Here is an 18,273-nt window from a genome sequence, read left to right on the forward strand (position 1 = left end):
ATAACTTCTTTTTCATTTTTGACTTTCAAAGTTTAATCTTTTATACTATTTAACATGCTTATTTTCATCTGCACTTCAATATAAATTGTATTACTGAACCGAATCGAACCGTTATTGGTAAAACAACATCTATGTTTTAATAAAGTTATTTAACATCCAGCCGTTACAACACACAAACATATCCCGGTAGTTATTCTTTCATATTTAATATGATACTTTTCGGTTTTAATTATATGGAGGCAGTAACTTTTTACGATAATATTTAATTTTCACAAACTTACACCTAATAGCTGTTAAATGATAAAGACTGAATTGATTAATACTGAATAATGAATAACTATACATTGAAAATCACATGTAAACAGATCAGGATACCTAATAAGTCCGTAGACTCCCAAAAAAAACCTAATATCCAATATTAGGTGCTGACAAGTAACAATTATTTTTGATTTAGAATTTGTTTATAATATCTGAAATTAGTTATATTATCTTATCTTGTTAAATTGAATAAAATAGTATATGGATTTTTCCTAATTCCTTATATCCGGTGGGATCAGCAGCTCGTCAGTGATTTAAATTGGCTGTTAAAAAAAATAAATTAAAATATCCGCCTCTCTTAACGTCTTACATATTGAATTAATAACTTTTTTAATATAAATTTGTAATTGCAGAAAAAGTGAAAAATATTAGCAAGATGTTAGCCGCCGACACATCAATTTTAATCGGTCGTGTCGCGACATGCAATATTTTTAATGGTGCTTGGGATCTTATGATCTCATGAAGGTTTACTTGCGTATTGGAGGCAGTTTCAAATTAAATGTTGTTAAAAAAAATGTAGACTACTGTTTCGTGTGATTGTGGGATTAATTTGACCAAATCATATTGCTATATAACCAGAGTATAATCATCAGTGTCTTGCTGTTGATTAGATAGAAATCCCATATAATCTACGAGAGCCTGGATACTCGTGTTGATTTGGTTATCTTCTTCATTGGAACAGTTAGTTTAAGTTGTGCCTGCTATTTTAACACAACACAACACTCTAAAATATAAAGTGTAAATTTTTTTCATAGAAGATCTTGAGTTGAACCAATACAATAGTACAAATATTGCTTGCCACTTTGTTAGTTTATATTAAAAGAGATTTTGCCTATAACTAGTTGAAAGTACTTTTGGTTTCCAGTATACTATGATGAATAACTTAAATAAGTAGGAATTTGGTGAAGGGATCTTATATTGATGCATGAAAAGTAGTTTCATATCATGTGATACAAACTAAAATAGAAATACATTGCCTATATCTCAATTATTATAGCAGTAGCATAGGCACACATGCATAAAATGAACAAATTACAAATCATTTTGAAAATGAATGAATCAATTGAACTAGTTTCTCTAAATTAGCCATGGATGAACCTGAAGGAGAAGTACATGCCTTCTCAGCTTTGTTCTTCAAGTCAATAGCATTCTTCCTCATTTCCTTTCCTTTTTCTCCACTCATTAACTCAATTACTAGCTTGGAAACTTCATCACTCTTTACATTATTGTCAATCTCCGTTGCAACACCCCATTTGTTACAACTCCACCAGCAATTCGTTTGTTGGTCCGCAAAAAACGGCCAACTAATCATTGGCACACCACTAGAGATGCTTTCGAGTGATGAATTCCATCCACTATGTGTTAAAAACCCTCCAATTGATGGGTGATTTAGAACTTCTTCCTGGGGGCACCATCCGACTAGCATCCCTCTATCACTTGTTTCCGTCACATACTTTGGTGGGAGCCTAGCAGAATCACCAATGACAAGGTCGGGTCGTATTATCCACAAGAACGAATAATTGCTCTTTGCGAGTCCCCAACAAAACTCAACTAGTTGTTGAGGTTTCATCACTAAAACGCTACCAAAATTCACATAAATAACCGAGGACGACGCTCGGTTGTCTAGCCATTTTAGGCATTCAGATTCTTCTTTCCAAAGGTTTGATTTGATGGATTCAAGAGATGTATCAACAATATTTTTCTCGAGTAAATGTAAAGGGCCAATCCCATAACAAGGAGAATATATTAAAGCAAGTGAATCCAAAACATCATGTTCAAGTTCATCAAAAGTGTTGAAAATGATGGCCGAAGCTCGTTTCGCTCTCTCCAGTTGTGAGATAAAAGAATGAACCATATACTCATCGCCAGGGTAGATAATTCTAATGAATGGAGGGATCTTTTAGACGTATACCCGACATAATTAGGATAGAGTCTACAACTTTGTCCAAATAACCATTTACTAAACAACTTGAATATGCATATCAAAGAAGAAAGAGGTTATTAGTTTCCGGGGCGGTTCAACCATACCAAAAAAAAAACAAAGCAAAAAAATTTGTATCTTGGGGCCGTTGTTTAAGGCCCTCACCCTTTTGGGCTTCGTTTACGTTTGATTCACACCCACTTCCTCCCTTCCTTCCCTCACCCTCCATCGCTCCCACCACCACCCTTCCTTCCCTCCTTCCTCACCGTCCACCGCTCCCACCCTCCGCCTCCTCCCTCACCCTCCGCCGCTCCCACCACCACCACCCTTCCTTCCCTCCTCCCTCTCCGACCACACCCACCTCTCCTTCCTCATCATCACCCCCACCACCACCACCACCATCTCCGACCACCTCCTGACCTCTATCCCCAGCAACTGCCCTAACCCCAACCACCTCAGCCATTCCACCGGCCCTGCCTCCCCGTACCCGTTACTCTCACTCTCTACCTCATGTCTTGTTCTCTCTTCTTTATCAGTTATCCTCTCTAGAATCCGTCATTATGTGATTCTTTGGGGTGCTCTTCCCCAATTTGGTTCCTTGACTTTCTTGGTCATAGAACCGAAGTTGGTTTTTTTTATGGTTCGTTGACCGTCTTGGTCATCTAATCGGGGTTTGATTTATGGGGTTTTGAGGCCCGATTAGGGTTAGTGGTTTTCGGGGTGTTTTGTTGGGAAGATGTGGTATATCCGGGGCTATTGATGATGGTGTTTGGCCGTGTCCATTTAGAGATTTCCACTGTTGCCCGGATGGGTCAGCGGGGTCCAAGGGGGTGCGATTGGTCATGCATATTAAGCGACTCAATTTGTCATCGGATGACAAGAAAGAGACCTTGCGGGAGGCAATCTCCACAGATTTGGATTTGTTTGTTTCGGTTGGTGAGACTTTAAAGGTCTCGCGCCAATAGGTGTGTGGAGTGTGCATGGAGTTACATGCTTTCCGTGGGGGGTGCCATCATGATGGTGGGACAGTTTGGTTCAAGTGGGTTGCGGGAGATGTGGAGAAGTTTATAGATTGATAAGCCGCATGTCAGGAGGGAAGCTATCGTAGCGGGAAGGGTGGGGTTGGATGTAGCCCTCCTTGACCGTGCATTCGCCCCCTATCACAACTGTTAAAAGCATTCCTCATAGTTGTCGTATGGCTTTTTCCTAAGCCTTAGGTGCTGCTCTGGGTAAAGTGGCGGTTATGCCAGAGTCTGTTGAGGAGTGGGTGAAACTTTTGTTGTTAGCACGTTGCACCTTGCAAGTTTTCTAACCGTCTAGTCGGCAGGAACGCAGGTCTGGCAACAGGAAGTCTCTGCAATGCCATAGTATTCAGCGTTGATGGTTTCTTTGACTTTATATTATCGTTTTTTACCAACCCTTAGGAGGTGCTTCGGGGGGTGATATGTTTGTCCCTGAGTCTGGCAGCTCTAGGTTGTGCGCCAATGTTAAACAATGTTTACGGAAAGTTGTGGATGGACATTTCACTGCTGCAGTTATGTAAGGCCCCGTTACCGGTAGCCCTACTTTCGTGTTGGATTTACTCATAAACACAGTTCTAAATATCAGAGTTAATTAAAACATTTACGCGGAAAATAAAACTTTCATAAAACATTACATAATTCATAGCTAGTCTCAAACATTCTTTGTCTTTCAACATTAAAGCCTTAAAATTAAAGCATCATAAGTCTTCAGATGCCAGACTCTTGTTCAATGCCACGTGTCTCCTCAAGCGAGCTGCCTCATCCTACTCACCTGCGTGCATACTAAAAGTCAGCTACGCTGAGTGAGTTCTAGTTAATCATACACTATACAATACACATAAACTCATATTCTTTCATTCATACTTTCATACTTTCATACTTTCTTACTTTCATATCTTACGTTATAAAGAGCATTACGCCCTACATTCCTCGAGTATTATTAGGGCTCGGTACCCTCCTTCCTCGAGTATTATTAGGGCTCGGTACCCTCCTTCCTCGAGTATTATTAGGGCTCGGTACCCTCTTTCCTCGAGTATTATTAGGGCTCGGTACCCTCTTTCCTCGAGTATTATTAGGGCTCGGTCCCTCTTTCCTCGAATATTAGTAGGGTTCGGTTCCCTAGTTCTCGAATATTAGTAGGGTTCGATTCCCTCTTCGTTACTATACAACCATACATCATACCTCGAGTATTATTAGGGCTCGGTACCCTTTTCGTAACCATACAACCATACAACCGTCATTTCCTTCTTTTATTAACTTTATCACATTCATACACATAAGCATACATATCATACTTACCTTATACAAAGCGCTACAACCTGACAGTACGTGCAATATCCGAAGATCGTTCACGTACCATCAAGAAATCATTCATACATATCATATCATTCACATAAGGCATACACTTATCTCTTAGGATAAGCGTAGTAACAAACATATCGAGTATGCACACAGCCCCGAAAACATAACACATAAATGGGGCTAGAAACTCACCTGCACACGGTTACGTTCACCGTTAATCGTAATCCCTTTCTTCAGTTGTGCACGGCTGACTGTATAACAAGTATACGTATCAATTAACTATCACTTCTCATAATGTATTTCTATCTTTATATGACCCACAACGAACGGGGGTCCGGGGGCAGCGCCCCTGGCAGCGGGGTCTAGGGGCGGCAGCCCTAGCAGGGTCCAAGGGGCAGAGCCCCTTGCTGGGGTCGAGCTGCCAGGTCAGCTTGGAAAAATTTTATTTCCATTAACTGTCTAAACACATTTTTCATTAGATTTTTAATTCATTTTCTAAACGAACTTGACTTTTAGCGAAGTTAAACCTTAGGCGAACTTAGCTTTAGGCGAAGTTATCAGGCGAACTTGGCTTTAAGCGAAGTTAAACCTCAGGCGAACTTAGCTCTAGGCGAAGTTATCATCAGGCGAACTTGGCTTTAGGCGATGTTACCAATTAGGCGAACTTGGCTTTAGGCGAAGTTACCAATTAGGCGAACTTGGCTTTAGGCGAAGTTACCAGCTAGGCGAACTTAGCTTTACAGCGAAGTTGCCGTCAGGCGAACTTGGCTTTAGGCGAAGTTGTCATCAGGCGAACTTAGCTTGCAGGCGAAGTTCATCAGGCGAACTTAGCTTGCAGGCGAAGTTATCGCTTTGAAGGCGAAGTTGCCCAGTTGCAGGCGAAGTTGCCCAGATCAGCCGCTGTTTTAGTTTCTGACCAGCATTTCGAGCTATTTTAACACCCTTGCTATGGTTCAACATCACCCACTACGCTTCCCGACCATTTTCGGTCGTATCTACACTATAAAACTTGGATCTTTAAACTTCAAAGATCAAGAATCATACCTTTCTTGAGCGTGTTTGGATCTCGGTTAACTTGTTAGTCACAACTAGTCTCTCTCTCTCGCTCTCTCGGATCTCGATCTCCCTCTCCCGGCCGCCGGCGAAGTTATGGTGTGTGGTGTGTGTGTTTTGGAGTGTTAGATAATAATAAGATAGAATGAAAGATATTTTGGGTTTAGGGGATATTTATATCCCTGAAATCCCATGGATCTAAGGCCCATTCTCATTTAACCCATCTCAATTAATCCAAGTCCATGACCCGCTCCTTACCCGATATTAATTAATTACGCGAAATCACTAAACATAACTTCCTTTACTCGACATTAAATTTTAGGATGTTACAAGTTAAAGTTTTATGCTCTTCAGGGGTTGCACCTTTTGGTAAGGATACTTTGGTCGCGTTGGTGTCTAAGCATCCCATCCTCCCCCTCCGAGTATGCATGTTTCCTTGCTTTCTGACCGTCCTCTTGTTGTGGACGTTGATAGTGTGCTCGGTTGCATTAAATCTTTCATGGGACTTCGTGTGGGCGAGACGGATTGAGAGCCCAACATTTTTTAGATGCGCTATGTGGAGAGGGGTCTCCTATTGAGGATAGTTTGCTCAAGGCTATTTCTGTGGTTGTTAATTTATTTTTGGGGGGAAGGTGCCCTAGGGTGTTGGCATAATTTGTTGCGTCTGCCCCCCACCCCCACCCCCATTACGCCATTGCTTAAACCGAACAACGGGATTAGACCTATTGCCATAGGGGCCATTTGGAGGAGATTGGTCTCTAAGGTGGCTATGATGGATGTCGGCAAGGAGATTGCTAAATACCTCTGTGACTTTCAATTTGGGGTGGGAGTCCCTAGTGGGGCAGAGGCCATGCTTCATAGTGCGAACAGGTTTTTAAATCAGTTTCACTTGGATGGGTCATTGGCTATGCTTACTGTTGATTTCTCTAATGCCTTCAACTTAGTCGATAGGACGGCCCTTCTACATGAGGTACGTAGTCGATGTCCTTCTATTTCCTTATGGGTGGATTTTTTATATGGGCAAGCAGCTCGGTTATATGTGGGGATGCTTACATTAGGTCCACCACCGGGGTTCAGCAGGGGGGCCCTCTTGGGCCTCTTCTCTTTGCCTTAGTTTTGCATCCTTTTGTTCACCGAATCAGAGATCGTTGCAAGCTTCTTTTCCATGCTTGGTACTTGGATGATTGTACGATTATCATGGACACTAAAGAGGTGGCTAATGCATTAGATATTATCAGGGCCGAGGGCCCTCGGTTGGGTCTTGAATTAAACGTTAAGAAAACAGAATTATTTTGGCCAACGTACAATGGGGAAAAGGTGCAGGATGGGTTGTTCCCTTCCGGGATCGGAAGGCCAGTGCCTGGTGTGAAACTCCTTGGTGGCGTAATAAGTCAGGATGCGGGGTTTATTAGTAGTTTGGCTGTGAAAAGGGCATCTAGTGATGTGGAATTGATGAGTTGTCTCCCAAGGCTTCGGGACCCTCAATGCGAGCTCCTTTTGCTTCGTTCATGTATGGGGGTCGCAAAGTTGTTGTTTTGCCTAAGAACATGCCAACATATGTATGTGGAGGAAGCTGTTTCTATTTTTAATAATAGCCTTCGAGGGGCGATTGAGGACATCGTGGTTTGTCGGGGGCCGTTCTTCGGGGATTTCCAATGGAGGTTGGCATCACTTCCGACCCGTTTTGGGGGGTTGGGTTTATGTTCGGCCAGGGATGCATCTACATATGCTTTTGTGGCTTCGAGAGCACAATCATGGAGTTTGCAGGATCACATTCTTCCGGGATGTGGTATTGATGGGTTGGACACTGATTATGGGTGTGCGATGGATCGTTACGTACTTCACTTCCCGATTTTGATCTTAGCGGGTTCTCTAATAAGGACACCCCCCTTAAGCCCAACAGGCTTTGGCAAGTTCCTTATTTAGTGGAATCGTCCAGAGTTTAGAAGCGAAGTTTGATCTATCTTCTCGCCAAAAAGCGGTGTTTGAATGCCTTCGAGCTCCTCGGGCTCAGGATTTTCTAACGGTCATCCCTATTCCCTATTGATGGATTAGGCCAACACATGTCGGGGTACTGGGCTATCCTTAAGTACCGACTAATGATCCCTATGTTTCCGATTGATGAGCCTTGCCCAGTTTGTCGCAAAGTCTGTTTGGATTCCTTTGGAGACCATGCGGTGCATTGCAAAGAATTGCCTGGTTTTAAATACAGACATGATTTGGTTAGGGATGTTCTGTGCGATGTTCTTAAACGGGCAGGGATCTTTGCCAAAAAGGAGGCCCCTGTTAACTTTCTTACAGATCCGCTCGAAGGGAGGTCCACGTTACGACCAGCTGATATTCTTGTGTTTGGGTGGGCAGGGGGAAACACGCTTGTGTGGACCTTACAGGAGTGTCTTCTCTTGTCGGGCTCAGGGACCGCAGATTTGTTGTGGGTCAGGCTGCGTTGAAGGCCGAATCGAGCAAAGTTGTCAAACACGAGAAAGCCTATTTAGAAAATCAACATGTGTTTCTCCCTTTTGCTTTTGACACATTTGGGTTTCTGGCCCCGGAGGCTGTGAATTTTCTAAACAGAGATCAGCGTGTCGTACATGGTACTTTTTCGTCTCCTACGACCCAACGATTTGTTTTTAGTAGAATTGGATTTGCTATTCAAAAGGGGGTTGCGGCGCAGCTTGTTGCCCGTTTGTCTGCCACTTTATTGTAATCGTTTTGATTTTAATGTAAAATAATATTTCCATTCGCATTTGATTTTCCCCTACAGTTACAAGCCTATCACTACGACAAAAGTCACACCATTCTATAGCGAGTACACTATGTCGTCGGTGTAGATCACCTGCAGCGACAACAAGTCGTAAGCATAGTCGGCTGAAGATTTCGCTTTCTGTTTAATATATCCCTACGCCATATCGTCTGTGTAATCTAGACATGAAGGGGGAATAGTACTATTGGCGCGATCTGAAAATGTATCTCAACTCTAGCCGGTGACATGTCGTTACAAAATAAGTTAGTTCTTTGAATCATTTGTATTGTGGTGCTAAACCCATAATTTAATTAAGTTTTACTTTCAAATTTATTAGTGAGAACTGAGAACAATGTGAAACGCTTAATGTTTGACAATTCAAAATCAACTAATAAAATAGACAACGAGGGGTATGTGCATCATACTTAAACAATAACATAAGCATCTGTGTTCACTACTATAAAACGGATATCTTTTCTATGCCCCTTTTCGTTCGAAATATGTAGGAAACAGTGTTTTATGACAAAACGCTATGGTCGGAACCTTCGTTGGAAAAATCTTTCCAACTCATTTCCGACATATTGTCCTAGTTATTTCCCACAAAATTATTCCGTCGCAACTTTCCTACGCATTCCAGACTAAGAGTTTATTTTTTAAAGATTTTTAAATAAATACAAATATGACACAAACTGTTTATTTACTCTTAACACAGTATCGAATCTCGTTCTATTCATTGTGAGAATATAACTATAACCTAACAAGAAAATAAGAGCATCTTATCAGTTCTCAAAAGATCCAGAAAATGATATGATTCAAAATTAATGATTTTAGTGTTCATCATTCTTATTAGTTAAAAAATGTTAACTGTTGTAAGAAAAAAAAATGATATAAACATATGTAAGCCACCAATGGGGTGGTGGTTAATTCGCAAAGGCAAAACCTTTAAACACTTGGTTTGGGCGGAAGAGGTCTTTGAGTCAAGTCCCACAGACAACAAGGATTAAAAGAAATTCGTAGTTAAAAAAAAAAACATATATGTAAGCCAATAATAAGAGCATATTACCTTTGAGGGGCATCAACTTGTTATCCAAAAGATTCTGATACTGATTGTAACATACTAAAGATCCTGCACCACTGGTCCACAGGAGTATCTCCGGGATAGTGAGTTCTGCTGCGACATCTAGGGTGAAGCACATAAGCATGTCGGATACGATGCAAGTCACCGGTCCATGAGAAGCACTCACTTTGGTTATGAGACTTTTAAACGGACCCGAACAAGTCTCATTAAGGGACTTGGCTAGAGGTGGGATATCTTGGGAGGCATTTGTGTTTTCGGGCGGTGGAAGGCCGTCGGGGATGGTCTCAAAGTGGAAGGAAGGGAGGCCATGTAGGGCGTCGAGTCCATGCATTCTATGTAGGCGTTGGTGGTTAAACTCGGTGTTGACAAAGGTGATAAGAAAATCTTTGGAATGGAGGATTTTGGCTAGTTTTAGCATGCGGTTAATGTGTCCTTGAAGTGGGACTGGTATGCATACTACATGTGGCTTATTCTCTTGCAAAGAACCCATGCATCTCTCTCTCTAAAATACTTCAGGTTAAAGTGACATGTACATGTACACTTTTTATAGGCTAACAATGAACACCAGGAACATGGGTATTTCGCATTCCCTACAAATGAATGAACAGTCAATTTTATTGGATTGTTAATTAGTGGTAGTTGGTAATAGGGCTGTATCATAAGGTATACCCACACCATCCCTAATTCCATATTTGATTTCACACCACCACAAGAATGCGTCTACAAAACACTCTGGTGGTCGTTTTAGCCAAAAAAAAAAAGAAGTCAAATATTAAAACAATTGGTTATAACCGCCGTTTGAACAATATTTGGATGACGATTCTGACAACTGGAGGTCAAACTTGGAGAATTATTGATCAGAACGGCTATTTGCCAATTTGTGGACAGTTGTTCTGAACAGTCGTTCTGACCATATGCGTCCAAAACAAACCAGACCGATGCTCGGGATCTGAACTAGAGCTGATGTATATCCAGACCAGAGATGGTTCATAACTTCAGGCCTGCTACAATAGTTATTTACATATATAAACTAGCTGGTGTTGACTCTCGGGTTATTAACATTCAACTCTATCACAACAGATTTAATATTCATATTGTTTTTGACACCGACACGCTTAAGATTAGGTTTTGTTCGGTTCATGTTTTGAGTTGACTAATGTTCATTTGCGAATATGAGGATAACTAGTAACTAAATAAAATTTTAAATAACTAATTACTTGTTTCGAATGGATCTTTTTATAATCGGTGTTCTTTTATTTCGCGTTTCTTTTTTGTCATTCTCAATTAACAAACTTGGTTTTATGTATTTAGCTTGTGATTAGATGTAGCAAATTAAACAATTAAAGAATGGGTAGTATAATCTTTAATAACCAAAGCTGTTCAAAACTAAAAGGTGTTAAAGATTAGAAGACAGAAAGTTAATTCACTTATGAAAAGTAATAGTTATAGTGGAAATTAAAAATTAAGTATTAAGCTTTAACACTTTTAGCACTTGAATCTAAATACGAACTTTTAAAATATTCTAAGCGGTTTACATGTTAAGCAATTTATTATTAGCTAGTTTTAGAGCCCGTGTCACACATGAGATATTCAAATTATAAAATTATAAGTAAAACAAATAATTACATAGCGTATATGAAAAAAATATATATTACATCTATGCTTGTATCTATACAATGTACACATAAATTGATTTTATTTATATCACAAAATGATTTTTTTAAATAAACTTAATAAAAAAATGTCCGTGCAAAAACGTACCCGTGAATGTTTCTTTCTATTGAAAAATTCATTCTCGGTGTCATATATTTATAATTGAAAGAATTTTGGTTATTAACCAATTTTGGAAATAACACTTCTCCCACGATAGTAATTCTAACCACTCAGCCTAAATACAAAAGAGGCGTTACATTTATTGATATATTTATCAATTTACAATCCATCAAAGGAAAGTAGAACATTAAGTTGTAACAATGGATGTTCTTTAAGAACTATGTTTTTTTGAGCTACACCATGAAAAAGATTTTGATAAGTTTCAGAGGGCTTCTCAACTTTGTCATAATGACAACATAAAAAATAACATGTTAACCTATTCAATTTTGTGAATATTTTGTTTCTTTTGAGCATAGTTTTCCATGACATGCTTCCCATACAACGTTCTGATCACCATTGAACAAAAAAATTAACGTTGACAAAAATATTTCAAATTTGATAAAACTTAGAAGCATTGATAGGCATGGGAGTGGCATGTCGAAAGTGTTCGCAATCTTTTCTTAAATTTTAATAATTGAGGGAAATAGTCAATTTACCAAATTCCGAACCTTTTGATTATTTCAAAAAATTCCATTAAAAATAAATTTGAAACCCGAATCATGTTTAAAATTCTAACTTTCATACTTTTGACATTTTAAAGTCAACACTTTGAGCCCATAACAAATTTGACGATAAATCTATTTTGCATTCTCAAACTTTTAAAAATACTCAAAATTTTTATTTTTGACCTGTAACAAATTTTGACCTTAATGTAGTTAACTTGTACCAAACAATCTATTTACCAACTTTTGACCCATAAAATCAAATTTAAGTTTCACCAAAAACCCGAAACAATTTTCATTTGAGAAACATGATTTGTTGTTGATTTTTGGAATTCACCAAGTATTTTGAACTGTATAGTAAAATAATATGTTAATATATATATATATATATATATATTTATAAAAATATATAGATATTATATAAATATAGTGTAAAAAGAAAGTGAATAATTATTGATTTGTTACATATATTAGGGTATATTAGTTTTGGAGGGAAAAAATTTTGAGAACTAACCAAAACATGACAAGTGTCAACATTTATTTTACTTTATTAGAATAGGTAGATTGGATCGTGCTCTATTAACCTATTTAATAAAACGGATTAGCTGACTCAAAATTTGATATTTCTTGTGCCAATAGTTGTCGTACCAAACCGAATTAGAATTCAAGGAAACTGTTAAATTCAATAATCGTGCATAAGAGGTTTCTGTTGGCTCAATTGTTTTGCTCGAGTGTAGAGCACAGGCCAAGAATTAAAAGGAACTATTAATGGGTTGCTGGATGATCAAATTATGGTTATTAGGTTTCTTGTTAGCTAAGTTACGTTAACATTATAAATAGGGACAATCAAGTTAGGGATTGTTATAAAGTTGACGCAACCAAGTTAGGGTTCATCAAAAGTCAAACTGAGTTAGGGTTTGAGAGTTTGTAATCAATTTTTTGAGTTATATTTTCATATTAATATGACGGGAGTTAGTCGTTTAATTTGTGTTTGATTAGCGATCCAGGACTTGAGTTTACACGAGAACAAGGGAGGAGTCATGACAGACGAAGATTGGGTCATGCAATGGAGTCTCGCACCGCATCGTTAAGTCTAATAGCATTATCCATGAAAAAAACATTTTTAATTGGAATAAGTTAACGAAGGCGGGGAACTGTAGGGTCAATATTATATATTATTTTTAAGATTGTATATGTCGTTCTAGTTTGCTTTTAGTCGGTGTATTACGTACTCGGTACGTTTATTTTGTAGGTTTATTATGTAAACTTTGGAGAAATTGGGACCCTATATAAAGGCCACTTAACCCATTTCTCCACAACTAATCATAACTCATTCACACAACTTGAAGGAAATAAAGTTTCTTTCACTCTCTCCTCTCAACTTCTTTCTTTTGTAATAACAAACTAAGATCCGAGATCCGAGTGTCGTTGGTGATTTCCGCTAACCAACAACACGGATTGATCCGAGTCAAGTTGTGAGATCCATTTAGAGGACCTACAGGTGGTATAAGAGCTTTCGGCTCGACTTTTTGTGGTTTTCGGGTCAAACTTTTCGGGTTTTGATCTTAGTTTTTTTGTTAGACTTGAGGATGATTTCGTGTTACTCACCACTTTTGGAGTCCCTTACACCTTAGAAATACACGAGAATCACCAAATCTAAGTTTTTAGGATTTTAAGTTTTTGTGTCTGAGCTCAGATTCGGTTTAAAACTCAGATCTAGGCCGACTTATTGATTTTTAGACTAAAGTCTTTTTGACTTTTTGGAAGTTTGGGTGTAATATTCTCAAAAATAAAAAATAAAAAAAATAATTCGCTTCGGGTACTGTAGCAGTTGCTTCCGAGGTAATGTAGCAATCGCATCGGGGTACTATAGCAATCGCTTCGCATGGTACTGTAGCAAATCGTTTCGCTTCGCACGGGTACTGTAGCAATCGTTTCGCTTTGCACGAGTACTGTAGCAATCGCTTCACATCGGGTATTGTAGCAACTCATGCGAAACACTGTAGCGACTCGGCACTGTAGCAAAAAAAAAACCTTAAATTTTTTTTCTATTTAAAAAAAAATAACTAACCGAGTTAATATATATATATATATATATATATATATATATATATATATATATATATATGTCTTACGAACCTGAGCTTGGAGGAAATCTGGATATGGGAGAAAGCCGAAAGAAAATACTAAAAGGAGAATTCGACATGTTTACACATATTAAAGGAGAATCGGTTGCCTCTCTCATCAACAGATTTGAGTTACTCATTTCTAAAATGAGAAGTGTCGGTATCATCAATGGTTTGTATGAGATCAATATGAAGCTATTGAATTCATTGCCTTACTCATCTGCGTCAATGTTGTTACCATAAAGAGAACCACAAACCTGTATACCATAACACTCTCAGAGTTGGCTTCTACCATAAAGTCTTTTGATATAACAATCAGTCCAAAGAAAATAAAGTTGGGATAAGTGCTGCATGTGAAAGCAGTCATGCATGTTCTGTCATTCCTGACACATCACCTTGCGATGCGGTAAACCACAACTTATGCACGCAGGCTTGCATTGACAAGGTTACATGTTATAGATATCATCAAAATGAAGTCTTAAAAGAAAATGCAAAACTTCGACAGTTAAATGCTGAATATGTAAAAGCTGACAAGATTTACGTTAAGAAAATTGAGACTCATCGTGATGATGTGGCAAATCTGAAACTTAAAATTTTTAAAAAGGAGCATGAAGTAATTTATTAAAACATAGTTTCTGAATTAAAAGCTGAAATAGAAAGTTTGAAACTTGATGCTTCTGAGAAAAAGAAACACGAAAAGATAGTCGAAAGATTTGAAACATCATCTGAGAAGTTGGATGATATCATTGGAGCCCAGAGAAGTACTAAGCTGAAAGCGGGGCTGGGGAAGAAATGTCATATGGGAGTGGTAGAATACCAAAACCTATGAAATTTGTCCCTCCAGTTTCTCAAACTGCTGCTCCAGTCCCATCATCTGATATATCTAACATCAATGTATCTTTTGAAGCTAGTTGTGTAGAAGAAAGTGGGTCGGTGGAAACGGACACGAGTTGCGATTATGAAACCGTTTGTGATGAAACTTTTGTTGAAAAATGTGTCAATGAAAGTAGGCCTATTGAGGTGAACATATCAAGTTGTTCATCATCAAGTTGTGAGACTGAGGATAATTCAAGTGAAAGTAAAGTTTTTGAAAATGAAAAAGCAAGTACTTCGTGTAAATATGTTCCACCAAATAAACGATCATTTTCTCAAACAACCAATCAATTTAGAAATCCTCAGTCATACAACTTCTGTGATAACAACTACTATGGTCATTATCAACAAAATTTTGTTGATCCATATTACACAAATGCGTTTTATAATTATGTTCCTTTCCAAGGATCACCTTTCCCACCACACCAATCACATTATAGTTCAGATGAGTTCTTTGGCACTCCTAGAAGAAAGTGCTATTTCGTGTGTGGTCACTCTTCTCACCTTGCAAGACATTCCAAGCACTGGTTCAAGCAATAGCTTGATATTCAAAGGCGGCTTAGTCAGTCCCTAAAAGGAGCTTCTAGTAGCCCTGATTCAAGGACTGATCAAGCCGATAGTGAACCTAGTGAAATGGATGTGAGATCCAAAGTAAATAAAGTAAAACACAAAAAGAAACCTTTTTGGAAAACCAAGAAGGATCCTAAGACTATAAAGTTTGAGGATTCACCAAACACAGTTTCAAAATCAAGAAAAGAAAAGTCCAAAATTGTCAAAACCAAGGAACAAGTTTTTACTTGGATTCCTAAGGAATGTTCTTCATCAAGTGAGGATGCACCAAGAAATAAATGGTTTTCAGGAAATAAAATCAAGTTTGGTCGGTTTACGGTTGACATTCCCGGGACAAAAGTATACCGGGATCCCATGTCTATTTAAACGCTTAGTGCATGCAGGGTAAATTAAGGAGGACTATCAATAGTATTAGGTACTTAGATAGTGATTGCACCCGGCATATGATGAGAGACGAACCCTTGCTATTTGATGCTAAACCATTCGATGGCGGATTCGAGTCTTTCATAAGCAACTTGGGAGGACAACCTTCAAGGAAGGGAAGTGTTTCATGCGATACTTTGTTCAAATGGTTCAACAACAACTTATCGGGCGTTTCTCAAACTAACCTCGTCCAACTGCATCTCTCAAGTGATGGATCCAGCATCAGCTGTTGGGTCTTGGTTTGAATCTTTTCAACTTTTTCATACAATGTGATAATGCTTGCTTAAGATAGTCCATCTGACAACAACTTTGCTGACCTTTTCACTAAAACCATCAATCATGCCGATTTGAATATTTGGTCGAATCGCTCGGCATGATCAATTTTAATTAAACAACCTATCTATCCTTTTGTTTTAAAATTGTAAATATTTTTAAAATATGTCACAATTTTAGAGGGAGAAAATTGAGTTAATTTTAACTCACCAAAAAGATTTTCAATTTATTTAAAACAAAAACAAGTCATTTGACTTTATAAAAAGACTTTATGTTATTTTAAGAAAACCTGAAAATATTCCAAAAGATACTGTCCTGTTTAGAAGGAGCTCCTGCTTAGAGGGAGTCGGATATTTTAAACTTTTAAAAATTTTAAGAAATTGATCCGACCCTTGAAAAATGATAGTACATTGATATGCAATGATCCTAGTGCATGAAAAGAGTAGATCAAAAGTCCACAAAATCACTCACAGATGTGTAGATAGGCTTAACAAACAAGTAAGTGTCGGGTGATATAAACCTAAATTCTTGCCGGTACTAGTGGATATACAATTATGAAGCAGTTGCATGATTCCGTAAAGTCATATTCATGAAGGCAGAAATGTAATTATACATGTCATTTCCAAGCCTCTCTTTACCTGATCACAGTTGTCTTATGAAATAAGTGTCAATTTTTAATTTCTATTGAGTCAAGTAAAGTGTCAAGAAAAGAAAAGAAAAGAAAAACAAAAAGAGTCAGAAAAGAAAATAAAAAATAAAAAAAAGAGTAAAAAAAAAAGTCAATCTTAGGGATTTTAATTCTGCTTTATTTCTACATTTATTTTGATTCAAGCCTTGGACTTTCTCTGTTTGTAGTCATACAAGATCAAGATCTGATTGTTAAGGTCCTGAATCTTCTGCTTTATTTTAATCTTTCTAGATCGAGTCAAGTGTGCAAAAATAAAGAATAAAGTGTCAAGTATGTTAATAAGTGTGATTAAATAAGAAAGGTTTAAGTCAAGTTGAGGTGATATGTTAACACAAAGTAAGCCCGAGTTATGATGGAATAAGTAACATGTCTGATTAAGTGGGGACCACATAAGCACCGTGCCTAATTGTACTTTAAAAGTATCACTTTTGTATCAAAACACTTATCAAGTTAAACAAACGGACAATATCTACAGTCGGTGATGAAATTGTGACATAATAATATCAAAATGGAAACGCGATCTAGGGCTTTGCAAATCAATATGATTCCATGTTGTGATCTTTCTCACAACAATAGTTTAGTAAACTTTTAACTAAATATTTTTTATATATAATATTAATTTCATCTTTACTCCTATCTTTTATTTTTATTTTCTTCTGTTTTAATTTAGTTTCAACTTCAAAATATTATGCATATATTTTCGTTATTTTAAAAAATATGAAAAGTGCCAAAAAGATTTTAAGTTTTTTTGTGTTCGTACATATTCTATTAAACCTTTTTTTATTCAAAATCATGTATTTTGTTGTTAAGGTCGTTCATGCAAAGTTTGTTGGAAACCTAGGACTTAAACAAATTACTTACAAGTTGAGGGACTGAAATTGGGAAGGTTTGTGAACGAATTCTTGTTTGACCCTCGAGACGGTCTGTGAACGAATCTGATTCGTTCTAAGTTTTGTGTAGTAGTACATGGACAGGTGGATCAAGATCAAATCTACTTGGAGTTGCAGATGCTGAAGCGAAAAGAAAACGAGAACGTGAGAGCTGGTGGTTGAAGCTAAAAATGAACTGATTGCATTCAAAGACAAGGAAAGAAACCAGTCGGCTCAAGAAAGTCAACAAAAGAAAATTAGATGTCGAGCCTCCCGCATCTGATGTTTCTAAAATTTGCAATTGCCGATCCTTCCTAGATATAAGATGGAAATTCAAGTCTACAAGACCGGAAAATAAAGATTTGTCCAAGATCCAATCTCGTTCAAGCTACTGGATCAAGACAAGTACTAAGTTCAAGAAATAAAGACGAAGCAAAGAACTTGACAAAGGTTCCTTGACATATTCAATCCTAGAGGGAGATTGTAGGGCCAATATTATATATTGTTTTTAGGATTGTATATATCGTTCTAGTTTGCTTTTAGTCGGTGTATTACGTACTAAGTACGTTTATTTTGTATGTTTATTATGTAAACTTTGGAGAAATGGGGACCCTATATAAAGGCCACTTAACCCATTTCTCCACAACTAATCATAACTCATTCACACAACTTGAAGGAAATAAAGTTTCTCTCACTCTC

At 37.8% G+C, this 18,273-nt stretch overlaps 1 pseudogene; it reads right to left on the reverse strand.

The window, feature by feature from the left end:
• Positions 1–1,357: 1,357 nt before the first annotated feature.
• Positions 1,358–9,927, reverse strand: LOC143589866 (7-deoxyloganetin glucosyltransferase-like; annotated as a pseudogene).
• Between the last annotated feature and the right edge of the window lie 8,346 nt (positions 9,928–18,273).

This window comes from Bidens hawaiensis, unplaced genomic scaffold (genome assembly GCF_021521415.1).
Source record: "Bidens hawaiensis isolate Kalapana, Puna unplaced genomic scaffold, B.hawaiensis_p1.1 tig00037988_1, whole genome shotgun sequence".
Lineage (NCBI taxonomy): Eukaryota > Viridiplantae > Streptophyta > Magnoliopsida > Asterales > Asteraceae > Bidens > Bidens hawaiensis.